We start from the raw sequence: 11,437 nt of genomic DNA, 5'->3' as shown, positions 1-11,437 counted from the left end.
TGTGCATTCATATTGTTTTTATGTGTTTTTATGTGTTTTAATGCATGCTTGTGTATTTCACTCTCCAGGTTAATTTTGTAGGAAAATGGATTTCTGAAGAATGAATTACAGAGCAGTCTTGGTCAAAAATTCAAATTTAATTTTTTAGAGACCCAAATCAGATCTTCATCGTTCTAAATAAATTTCAAGATGTTCTAAAGCTGCTGTCAAAATTTCAGGTCGATCCGACGGCTAAAACTTAAGATATGAATTTTTCAAAATTTTCGCGCGGAGAAAAAAAATCCACTCGCTCGAGCGAGAGTCTATGCTCGCTCGAGCGAGCGAGACGTGCCAAAAATCTTCCGAGACAGAATTTTCTCGCTCGAGCGAGCGGAGCGTGCAGAATTTATATTTTTGGAAACTCTTGCTTGGATTGGATGCTATTTTTTGAAGACCCTTGGGCATATAAATACAAATCTAATCATCAAATTAAAGGGTTCCAACACGCAGATAACGCAGACAAGAGGCAAGAGGCGGCTAGGCTTGGAGATTGGAGATTTGCTCCATCGTCATCAGAGTTTTTCTTTCTTCTTTTTGTTTGAATTCTAGTTTTAATTATAGAGTAGTTTTTCTTCAACCAAGACGGCGTGATTGAGCCGAACAAATTCATGTAGAAAACTTGGATGTTTGTTTGAGATTTTTCAGAGTTGATTTTATCTTATTGATTGTCAAATTTATATTTGTCTTGTGAATAGTCAGATCAACTGTTTGCTTGCATGTTAATAGATTCCAAGTCGACAGAGAAGGTATTGATTTTGATCACTTTGATAATCAATATATTGTAAAACCGACTAGAAATAGAATTCGGTTTCAGTATGCGGTTTGCGTGTAAACTGAATTTTCACAAATATTTAATGCATTCAAATTTGATTAGAATTACGAAAGATTAATCCGTCAATATTTGAATAGATTTGATTGTTCTAGAAATAAACTTTTGAACAAGTTAGGATAATTCCCGTGATCTAAGATTAAATCTGAGTCCTGAATCAACTACATGTTACATGATTTGTTTGGTACCTACGTGTGTGTTGGTTGTCTCGATTTAATTATTTTTATCGTCAGTTATTTTAATTCTTATTTCTTAAGCAGTTTTTATTTTATATTCTTATTTTATTTAAATAAAATTGCTCTTTAAGATTTTGTCTAAATTAAGCTAAATAATTAATTCTTGAGAATTGACTGCAGTCCCTGTGGGATCGATACTTGGACTCTCAGTCCACTTTACTATTATTTAACCCGGTACGCTTGTCAGTAGATTTATATCACACCGATTTAGCCGGTCAGTGATATATGCAATTTTTCCTAAAAATTTTACAAAAATCTACCGGTATTCAAAACTTATAACAAATTCATTAATTTCATTAACTTAAAAAAATTAAAACATGAAGTAAAACTATAAATTATCAACAATTTTTCTTTGATCCAATCCAAAGTTTTGGGTGGATTTTCAAAACACATAATTTATATACAAATTCTCTATCTCTCTCTATCTATCTCTCTCTCAGTATATTTTATCTTCAAAATGTATTTTTTATATTTTCACCGTTTACTTATCATTTTTATTTTAGGAATTTTTTTCATTTTTTCTTGGTCGAACAAGATACAATACTTTCTAAGTAATTTTTTTACGATAGTTTGAAATCAAAATCAAATTATAATTATATATTTTTTAATAAAATTATTACAAAAATCATAAAAAGGCCATGAAATTGAAAGATAGACGTTAAATTTTTCAATAAATAAAATATAATTTTTTTGTTAACTTTTGAATAAAATTGATTTTTTTGTATTTTCAATTATTATGTAAAGTAATATATTTTTATTCACAAAGTATATTTGCACAATTGTAATAATGTTTTTAAATATTTTTTGACATGAAAATATATATTATAAATTCAAACATAAAATTCATGTTTTAAAACAATGAAATTTTTTTTTAAAATTTAATGGTGTATATAGAAGTCAACAAATACATGCATATACATGTATCGAATGATTAAAATTATTTAAATTTTAAATAATGAAAATCTATGTATTTTAATAAATAAAAAATTTATTTCAAAATGATATACATATTAAATAATTATTAGTAAAAATAGATCAATGAAAAAGAACAAGGCATAATAAACTTACAAATACATATCGCGATTAGAAAATTCAAATATATATGAAAGATGTTGCGTAATATTAAAAAATAAAGAAGAAAACTTCGTAATATTCAAAATTATGGGTTCTAATATAGACAATTATAAATTGACATTTTTTTAATGGGAAGTAAATTAATTTCATCGCATCAAAAAAATTGAAAACTTCGTAATATTCAAAATTATGGGTACTAATATAGACAATTATAAATTGACATTTTTTTAATGGGGAGCAAATTAATTTCATCGCATCAAATCTTAAAAACGTTACATCGACAAACAAAATAGGGGAGGGGAAAAATCCTCCCATCACAATCAATCATAGAATGCGCTGTCTTTGAAATGTTATGAGGCGAAAATACATTATTGTAAACCCGAGTGTCGAAATAAGTGAATGAAAATATATTATTATAATACAATCAGATACTTGCAAAACAAAAGAACAATGTACAACACATCTTTGAACAAGTCTTACAAAACTGTTAGAGTAACCGATATGTCCAATCTAATATTATCGGAATGTTTGAAACTTAAATTCAACAAAATATGGTGTAGTATATTTTTGGAAATATTCACATAGAAATTCATAAAAAAATATTTATATAAAATTAGTTAATACTATAAAGATTAATGTTATAATAAATAATTTAAAAAATTATTTTAAAATATATAAAATAGAAATTTATTGTTTATTTGTTGAGATTTGAAAATTAATTATATAAAAATATTTATTTGCATAAAAATATTAATATACTTATGATTACGTTACAAAATTTTTATTTAAAAATAATTTTTTTTAAAATATATTAAAAATTTTAAAATTTAGTAATCAACAGTAAAATTTTTAAATAACTTGATAGATAATAATAATAATTTTTTAAAAAATTTACATTGTTTAAGTAAAACAAAAATATTATATAGTTAAATAAAAAAAATTTAAAAGAACATAATGGCTTTGTGAGATTTTTAACCAAAAACAAGGATGATACAACAACTGAAGTAAATTAAAATCTTAGGGATTTTGAAATTGATTTTAAATGTAAAATATATATATGAATTAATATTCTATCTTTCTTATATTGTTGATTAATTATATTTTTTTGGCAGTCAACTATGTGGACTTGAATTACTTACATGTACTTGCATCGATCTCATTATATTTTTTTTGTCGTGCTGGGAGATAATATTCTTACAAACCTCTGCTGTTTTGTTGGGCTTCAGATTAGTAAATTTTATATAGTTTTTTTTTGTTGTTGTTGTTTTAGTTATTGAGGTAAATTTAATTTATTTTTTATGTTATTTCATAAATTTATTTATAACGTCAATACTATATGGGTAAGTTAGTATACATAACTAATTATTTTAATTAATCTTATTATATTTTTATTTTAATAAAAAAATATAGTTACCTAAATATTATTAAATAAAAATTCAATATCTTATATTGTAAATAATAAATATTAAAATTTAATAATGTATATTTTTTAAATGCAATCATAATTTGGACAATGAACAAAATTATTTACCCATTAAACTAAAAAAACACATTTTATTTTATGTTTATGTACATGACAACAAAATTTAATTAACAATGAGAGGACAAAAATATTTGTAGGATTAAAAGTTTTCTAACATGGCAATAAATTAAGAACAAGATAATTAAGAGAAAGACAATTACACTCACATTATTTAATGTTGGCACAAGGACAAAATAGACATGACACAATTAAACTCTCACTATCTTAATATTGTCACAAGGACAATGTGGACATTTCACAATTGATTTCAAATGTAAAGATGTATATGAATTAATTCTATCTTTCCTATATTGTTGATTAATTATATTTTTTTGGCAATCGATAATGTAGACTTGAATCACTTACATGTACTTGCATCGATCTCATCGTGTCTTTTTTGTCGTGATTGGAAGTTTTCTTACAAACCTATGTCGTTTTGCTAGGCATCAGGTTAGTAAATTTTATATAATCTTTTTGTTTTAGATATAGCTAGCGATAAATTTAATTTATGTTTTTATTATTTCATAAAATTATTTATAACGTCATTATTTTTATTATCGGTGAGTTAGTATACATAACTAATTATTTTAATTAATCTTATTATATTTTTATTTTAATAACAAAATATAGTTACCTAAATATTATTAAATAAAAATCAATATCTTATATTGTAAATAATATACATTAAAATTTAATAATGTATTTTTGTAGATGCAATCATAGTTTGGACAATAAACAAAATTATTTACCCATTGAACTTAAAAAACACATTTTTATTTATATTTATGTACATGACAACAAAATTTAATTAAATAATGAGAGAAAAAAAATATTTGCAAGATAAAAGTCTTCTAACATGACAATAAATTAAGAACAAAATAATTAAGAAAAGACAATTACACTCACGTTCTTTAATGTTGGCACAAGGACAAAATAAATATGACACAATTAAAACCTCACCTTCTTGGACATTTCACAATTAAACACATACTTTTTAAGATATATATATATATATATTATTGGATAATGAATTGTTTTCTTGACAATTTCATCACTAGTAGTAAAATAACGAGTTTGGTCGATTCTTTCCTCGTCTTTGTCACAATCCACACCACTCATGGGAAGTGGCATTTACCATGCGCTGCACCAAAATATCATTAGTTGTATAATGCTATTGAAGAAGAAAATAGCTAATTATATTTTTATTTTTAATACATAAAGCTAGCATTATTTTTATACATAAAGCTAGCATTATAATTTTTTTTATATAAACATAATGTAATTAATTTTCGGTAAATAAATACAAATATTATTTAACTTTTATTAACCACTCACACACATATGAGTAATACTCCTGTGAGACGGTTTCATCCATGAGACGAGTCAACTCTACCCATATTTATAATAATAAGTAATATTTTTGGCATAAATTGTAATACTTTTTAATGGATAATCCATACAAGAGATCCGTCTCATAAAAATGACCCTTGAGACTGTCTCATAGGAGTTTTTGCCCACACATATATATGCATATAAATCTTCGTATCTTATTATATATATTTTTTAGTAACACTCTTGTGAGACGGTCTCATCCGTGAAACGGGTCAATTCTACTCATATTTATAATAATAATAAGTAATACTTTTGACATAAATTGTAATATTTTTTAATGGATAACACATATAAAAGATCCGTCTCATAAATATGACCCTTGAGACCGTCTCATAAAAGTTTTTGCCTTAATAAAGTATAGACTAAAGTATTAACTAACTTTTTTATATTATGAGCAATCATCATGACAACAAATGATATGACAATAATTGATTGTAACGTCAACGGTTGCTCGTGTTAGTATTCATAATATGGTTGCTCATTATATCAAAACTATATATATAGAAATTTACTTACAAGGATTCGTAAATGTTCTTCTTCCGATATCGTAAGGCCAGCCGCATTCGTCTTCGTTGAAACCTCTGAAGACGAGATTGAGTGCATACGATGCATGATGTATTGATGTGTTTGGAAGAAAACATGGACCACCCGGCCGTATAGCACTGCAATCGAAATTCAAAGTCCCGCAAGCGTAGTTCATATATTCTTGTAACAATTTCTCCGAGGCATTTTTTTTTGCGACACAATACTCAACAATCTGTATATGTAGATGAGCAAATTAGTTATTATCTGATAAGGAATACTTTATAATATTTGAATGAAAATTCCAAATAATATATCAACTTTAGGGCTTTCAAGCATCGCATAGACGCCGGTTGTGGATAGAAGAAGACATAAATAAAGAATGACAGTGAAAGAAGAGAGATTGTTTGTTGCCATGGATACTTGAATTCTTGTATACTATATGGTGTTGTAGACTAAACCCAGTTTAAATAGTAATTTTTGGAACTTTAAATTGGAAATTATTAATTATTTGGATTGAATACGATTCTTGTGGATTCGGTCAGCTGTTTGACTGAATTTGAATCAATTGCAATTTTGCAAATGACGAGAAAGGCATATGAATTCATTCAATTGATTTATTTAGCAAGATTGCTTGAATTCACGAATTTCAAACGAAAATTAGTGGTAACTTGTTGGGAATTAATTATAGGTAATCTTGAGAGTTGAGTCCAACGAACGTAACCAATTATAAAATTTATGTCCTATTAATTTATAGATTGTTGATTTGTTGAAAATAAAGAATGTTTTTTTTCGAAATTACAATTTGAATAAGATCTTTGCAATATACCGATTGAAAAGACTGAAATTTTTATGAATCCAATTTAAATAATAAATACACTAAAATATTTAAAAATTAACAATGTTGTGGTCATAAAATTTTAAAACTTTATAGATGTATAATTAATCGATAAATTATTATTTTATTATTTTGACACGTGCATTTTAATTTGATTAAACTAATATATAGTTTTTAATTGATGTAGCACTTGCAGTAACCCTATTTTAATTTAAACAATTAAATTAGTATTTGCAACATCTAAAAATAAATGATTATGAAGATTCTCTTAACAAATTTGTTAATACAAGTTGTAAAAATGAAGAATGACAGCTGTGAAAGAAGAAAGATTGTTTGTTGCCATCGACACATGAATTCTTGTACTAAGTTAATTGTATGGTCTGGTTAAATAGTAATCTTCGAAACATTAAATTGGAAATTAATTTTGGATTGGATACGATTCTATTCTTGTGGATTCAGTCAGCTGTTTGACTGAATTTGAATCAATTGCAATTTGCAAATAACAAAAAAGGCATATGCATTCATTCAATTGATTTATTTAGCAAGATTGCTTTTTTTTTTAAAAAAAAAAAAAAAAAACCTTTTAGCAAGATTGCTTGAATTCTCGAATTTCTAACGAAAATTAGTGGTAAAGTCAATATTATGAATGCGATTTTTCTGTTATATTCGAGAAATATATTTTAAAATATAATAAAAACAATAATATTGGGGTACAATAATTGTTCCTGCTGGATAGAGCCATCGAACCATGTGTAGTGACCCGCATCGTGATCACCTACTAATCAGAAGCTTAAACATGCAATTAATCAATAAATAATCTTAAGCAGAGTAAATGCGGAAATCAAATAAACTAAATACCAAAAAGTAAAGTCTAGTGGTCAACCCTGTCATCCAGCCTTGGTCACACCTAACTTCCCAGTCCTCAGGAGAACAACCTGCATCTACCCCATTGAATGGGGTATCCAGATAACAAAAAATATCCGGAAGTGAGCCTAACACGCTCAGTACGAGAGTATGAGTATACGGTATTATACGTACATGTATGCAAGTGAACTGGATACCAAGACACTCAAGTCAAGAAAACTAGCTCATAGACCGGGCCCAGGGTATATAACACTCTATGTCGTCACCTCAGGAGGTGGCTCCTATACCTAGTGGATAATGGTGACTTGATACTAGTATAAGTGTCCAACCATAAGGTGACTTGACACAAGACTTACATATCCAACCATCCAAAAACTCGTAGGGTGAGCGTCCTACTACAGGATACTGCTAGGATAAAGACTTAATATGCTCATGTATGCAACATACTGTCATGAAATGTTTTATAATATAAATCATGCAATCACATAATACATGCAAACACATAATACATGTCTACTCAATCTGGATATCTCGAATAATACTTCCGTACCTTTACTAAGGCAGATCCTAAAAGCTTCCCTCTAGGTCCAAACCTACCATGCAGCACTGCAATACATAAATACCCATGTATTATCTAGCATGCCACACATCACCTATAATTCTTAAAGCCTTAATTAAAATATAGTCTACTCCCTACTTACTATAGGGAACCAAAGCCATATACCTTCGTCTGTCGTCAGCCCGCTGATGTCGCATGCCCCAGAACCTGGGCACAGCCTCGCTATGACCCCTGGACACCTCGCTAGAGCTCCGCCGCCTGGCCGCTACTACGGACACTGTTCGTTATCTAAAACCTACTACCTACTCCAACTCTTAAAGAAATAGAGTACCAAAAAGCTCTTAGAATCGAGCTACATGGGCCAAGGAGAGGTGAGGAATTAGCAAATGAAAATGAGGCCTCAGACCCTTATTTATAGGAATCGATCGGACGGTCCGATCTTTGCATGGTTTCCACGTCGCATGCATGCGGGTTCGGACTGTCCGATCCTTCTTCGGATCGTTCGATCTATTACGTCTGATACACCTGTAGAATTTCTTTTGACATATGTCCTGGGAGAGTTCGGACCGTCCGATCCCATGATCGGATCGTCCGATCTCACCCTCTTCCGAACTCCAATCGTGCCTTCGAACTGTCCTAGTTCGGACTCTCCGAACCCAGTTCGAATCCTCCGAACTGCCCGAGCCCAATAAACCCATTAACCATTTTTTGGGCATTCTGGAGCCAAATCCTTGGTCCGTTAGATCATAATAAAATCTCTTAATCTTGTTTTATTAAATCTAAACATGATTATCAACTTAATCTTGTAAAATAAAATCGGGTTACTACACCATGACTGTTGGGCTGCTATGCGATTTAAAATATTTGAGTTGCCCAATTACCACCAGCTATAACTTTTAGTAAAGCAGCAAGCGCTCGGTCTTACAATTGGTATCAGAGCCAAGGTCATGGGTTCGATTCTCATTGATGCAAAGAGTGCAAGAATTGGGAGGGAGATTGTTGGGTTGTAATAATTGGGAGGGAGATTGTTGGGGTGCAATAATTGTCTCTGTTGGTAGAGCTATCGAACCATGGCGCTTGGGCAACTGTGCAGTTTAAAAGATTTGAGTGGCGCTTGGGCTGCTGTGCGGTGTAAAAGATTTGAGTTGCAAACATGGTGCTTGGGCTGCTGTGTGATTTAAAAGATTTGAGTTGCACAATTACCACAGCTATAACTTTTGGTAAAACGGCAATCGCTCAGTCCTACAAATAAAATATTTAAAAATTAAAAATGTTGTGATCATGAAATTTTTAAAAAGGGTAATTGCATAAATTACCCCTGTGAAATATTGATATTACGTACCCCCTATAAAAAAATAATAATATACTAGCTTCTTGTGTTTTTTAATCTTGAGCACACATACCTCCCTATATTTTCAAAATTGGAGCACATGACCCCTTGTCCGTATGTGTTTTCAGGGGTATTTGTTCACAAAATTTGAAAACACAAGGGGTTTATAGTCATAGGGGTTTTTAGCAATCACATTATTTCACAGGGGTAATATATGCAATTATCCCTTTTAAAAATTTATAGATTTATTAATTAATCGATGGATTATTACTTTATTATTTTAATGAGTGCGTTTTCGATTAAACTAATATATAGTTTTTAAATTGATATATCACTAGAAGTGTACTGATTTTAAACAATTACATGTCTAATAGCACGTATAAAATGAATAAAATATTATTAAAGAGTCCTTATTTGAAAAAAAAATAAATAGAAAATCGGATTAAGGACGTGCAGAAATGGTTCGGAAGGCATCAAGGATTCGAGTAGTTCGAAAGGCCCAAACTTGAACAAAGACAAGATCGAAAGATCTGAACCATTCGGAATGTACATTGCAGTTCGGAAGCTCCAAGTTCGAAATCGGAAGCTCCGAACTCCTTCAGTCAGACAGGGTATGGGTTTTGATTGGAGATTGACGGAAGACAAGTTTGAATCCAGTTTTTTACCTTCCCATCCTTGTTTGAAAACAGGCTATACATATAAGAATCAAATAAATATCAGTGGTTCCAATGATCAAATTCCCATCATAGGTGACATCCACATGACTCATGAGTAATAAACGAACCAAGTCCTGGAAATGCGGTTTTGGCCTGACTCATAGAACTTGTCAAAAACCGTCTAATCTTGCCTAATAAACATTAGGTAGTTAGAATTTAGATTATTAAAACAAGCATGTCTAATAAAATCAAACTTTGTGACAACTACTGCTAATCTACTCATGCATATGATCGCCTGGAATTACCATTATATTTCCAAACGAATCAAACTTTCCTCGTAAACTATGGCTCTCAATGATTTTTTACACCCGTTCAATCCAAATTCCTTGAACTTGTTTTCGTGGAGTGCACAAGCCGCCAACTGGCCATTCTCAGATTCACATAGCAATCACATTCATCCAACTGTTTCGTCCACGATTCCTTCACCTCTTATTCGTTCATCACCCAAATTTCAACTAGGTGTGCCCATTCTTGTTAATTCATACAAAGCCATCTCTAGGCTCTCGTTTAACACCATCAGGCTGTAGCGCTGGGATCAAATATTTCGTCAAAATGGACAGGAAATTCCATTAGTCGAAAAGCCTCGATGCTCGTGTCGAAACAAATGATGCGTACCTCATATATTGTTTCAGTGTCCATATTTCATGAATTTGTTAAGAAGAGTTCGAAATATCAAAACCATCGAATAAAATGTAGAGGTAATTCAGTATCAATCTGCTTCGGTGAATTCGAGGTCGAATTGTACAAATCAATCCTCACCGTACCATTCAAAGGATTGTAGTTGTCGAATCCCCAGATTTTAACAACCTTCTAAGCACCAGTATTTGGGTCAAATCCAAACCCATTTGCTATATATCATATGCACGATAACCCTTTGGGTACACGATGTTCCAGGGGGAAAGCAACCTGAATTCTCGCAATGTCGGGTTGCACAAGAAGAAGGTTTCACATATATAATGCAACACAAACAAGCCCATTGCAAGGACCATAAACTTTGAAATTTTTGTATGTTGCACTTTTTGGAAATATTGAATGAAAAAGGTTTTTAAGGAGTTGGAAAAGACTCGGGCAGAAGATCTGCACGCTCGAGCGAACGGATTTGGCCGTTCGAGCGTGCCTGGTTATAAATCAAAGGAACCAGGCAGAGCACCCGTGCGCTCGAGTGTGAGTTATTGTCGTTCGAGCGCGCCTGGAGTTGAATCAAGAAGCAAGGCAGAGCATAGGTGCGCTCGAGTGCACGTTTTGGTCGCTCGAGTGCGCCTGCCGCTAATTCCAAGAAGCAAAGCAGAAACTTTGCGCGCTCAAGCATACGTTTCTTGCGCTCGAGCGCGCCGTCCGATTCTTCAAAAAATATGTGACCTTTTTCGGGCTTTTTTCGCTTTGGGTTGTGTATTTCTATCAAAAGACATGGTCCTTGGACCCAAACTAGTGGTAGTATATATATACACAATCCCATATACGTGAAAACATAGAGATTACAGAAATCATCAGGAAAAAAAATCACTTCAACATACAT

The 11,437-nt window shown here is 30.9% G+C and overlaps 1 long non-coding RNA gene across 1 annotated transcript; it reads right to left on the bottom strand.

Moving 5' to 3' along the window:
- Positions 1-4,649: 4,649 nt before the first annotated feature.
- LOC140879441 (uncharacterized) lies at positions 4,650-6,040 on the bottom strand. The gene is made up of 3 exons (XR_012149418.1): positions 5,936-6,040; positions 5,609-5,849; positions 4,650-4,841 (listed from the first exon to the last, which is right to left on the bottom strand). It is a non-coding gene; the product is annotated as an uncharacterized lncRNA (long non-coding RNA).
- Positions 6,041-11,437: the final 5,397 nt, after the last annotated feature.

This window comes from Henckelia pumila, chromosome 2 (assembly GCF_033568475.1).
Source record: "Henckelia pumila isolate YLH828 chromosome 2, ASM3356847v2, whole genome shotgun sequence".
Taxonomy (NCBI): domain Eukaryota; kingdom Viridiplantae; phylum Streptophyta; class Magnoliopsida; order Lamiales; family Gesneriaceae; genus Henckelia; species Henckelia pumila.
The sequence above is the reverse complement of the archived record's forward strand: the minus strand, read 5'-3'. Positions and strand labels throughout refer to the sequence as shown.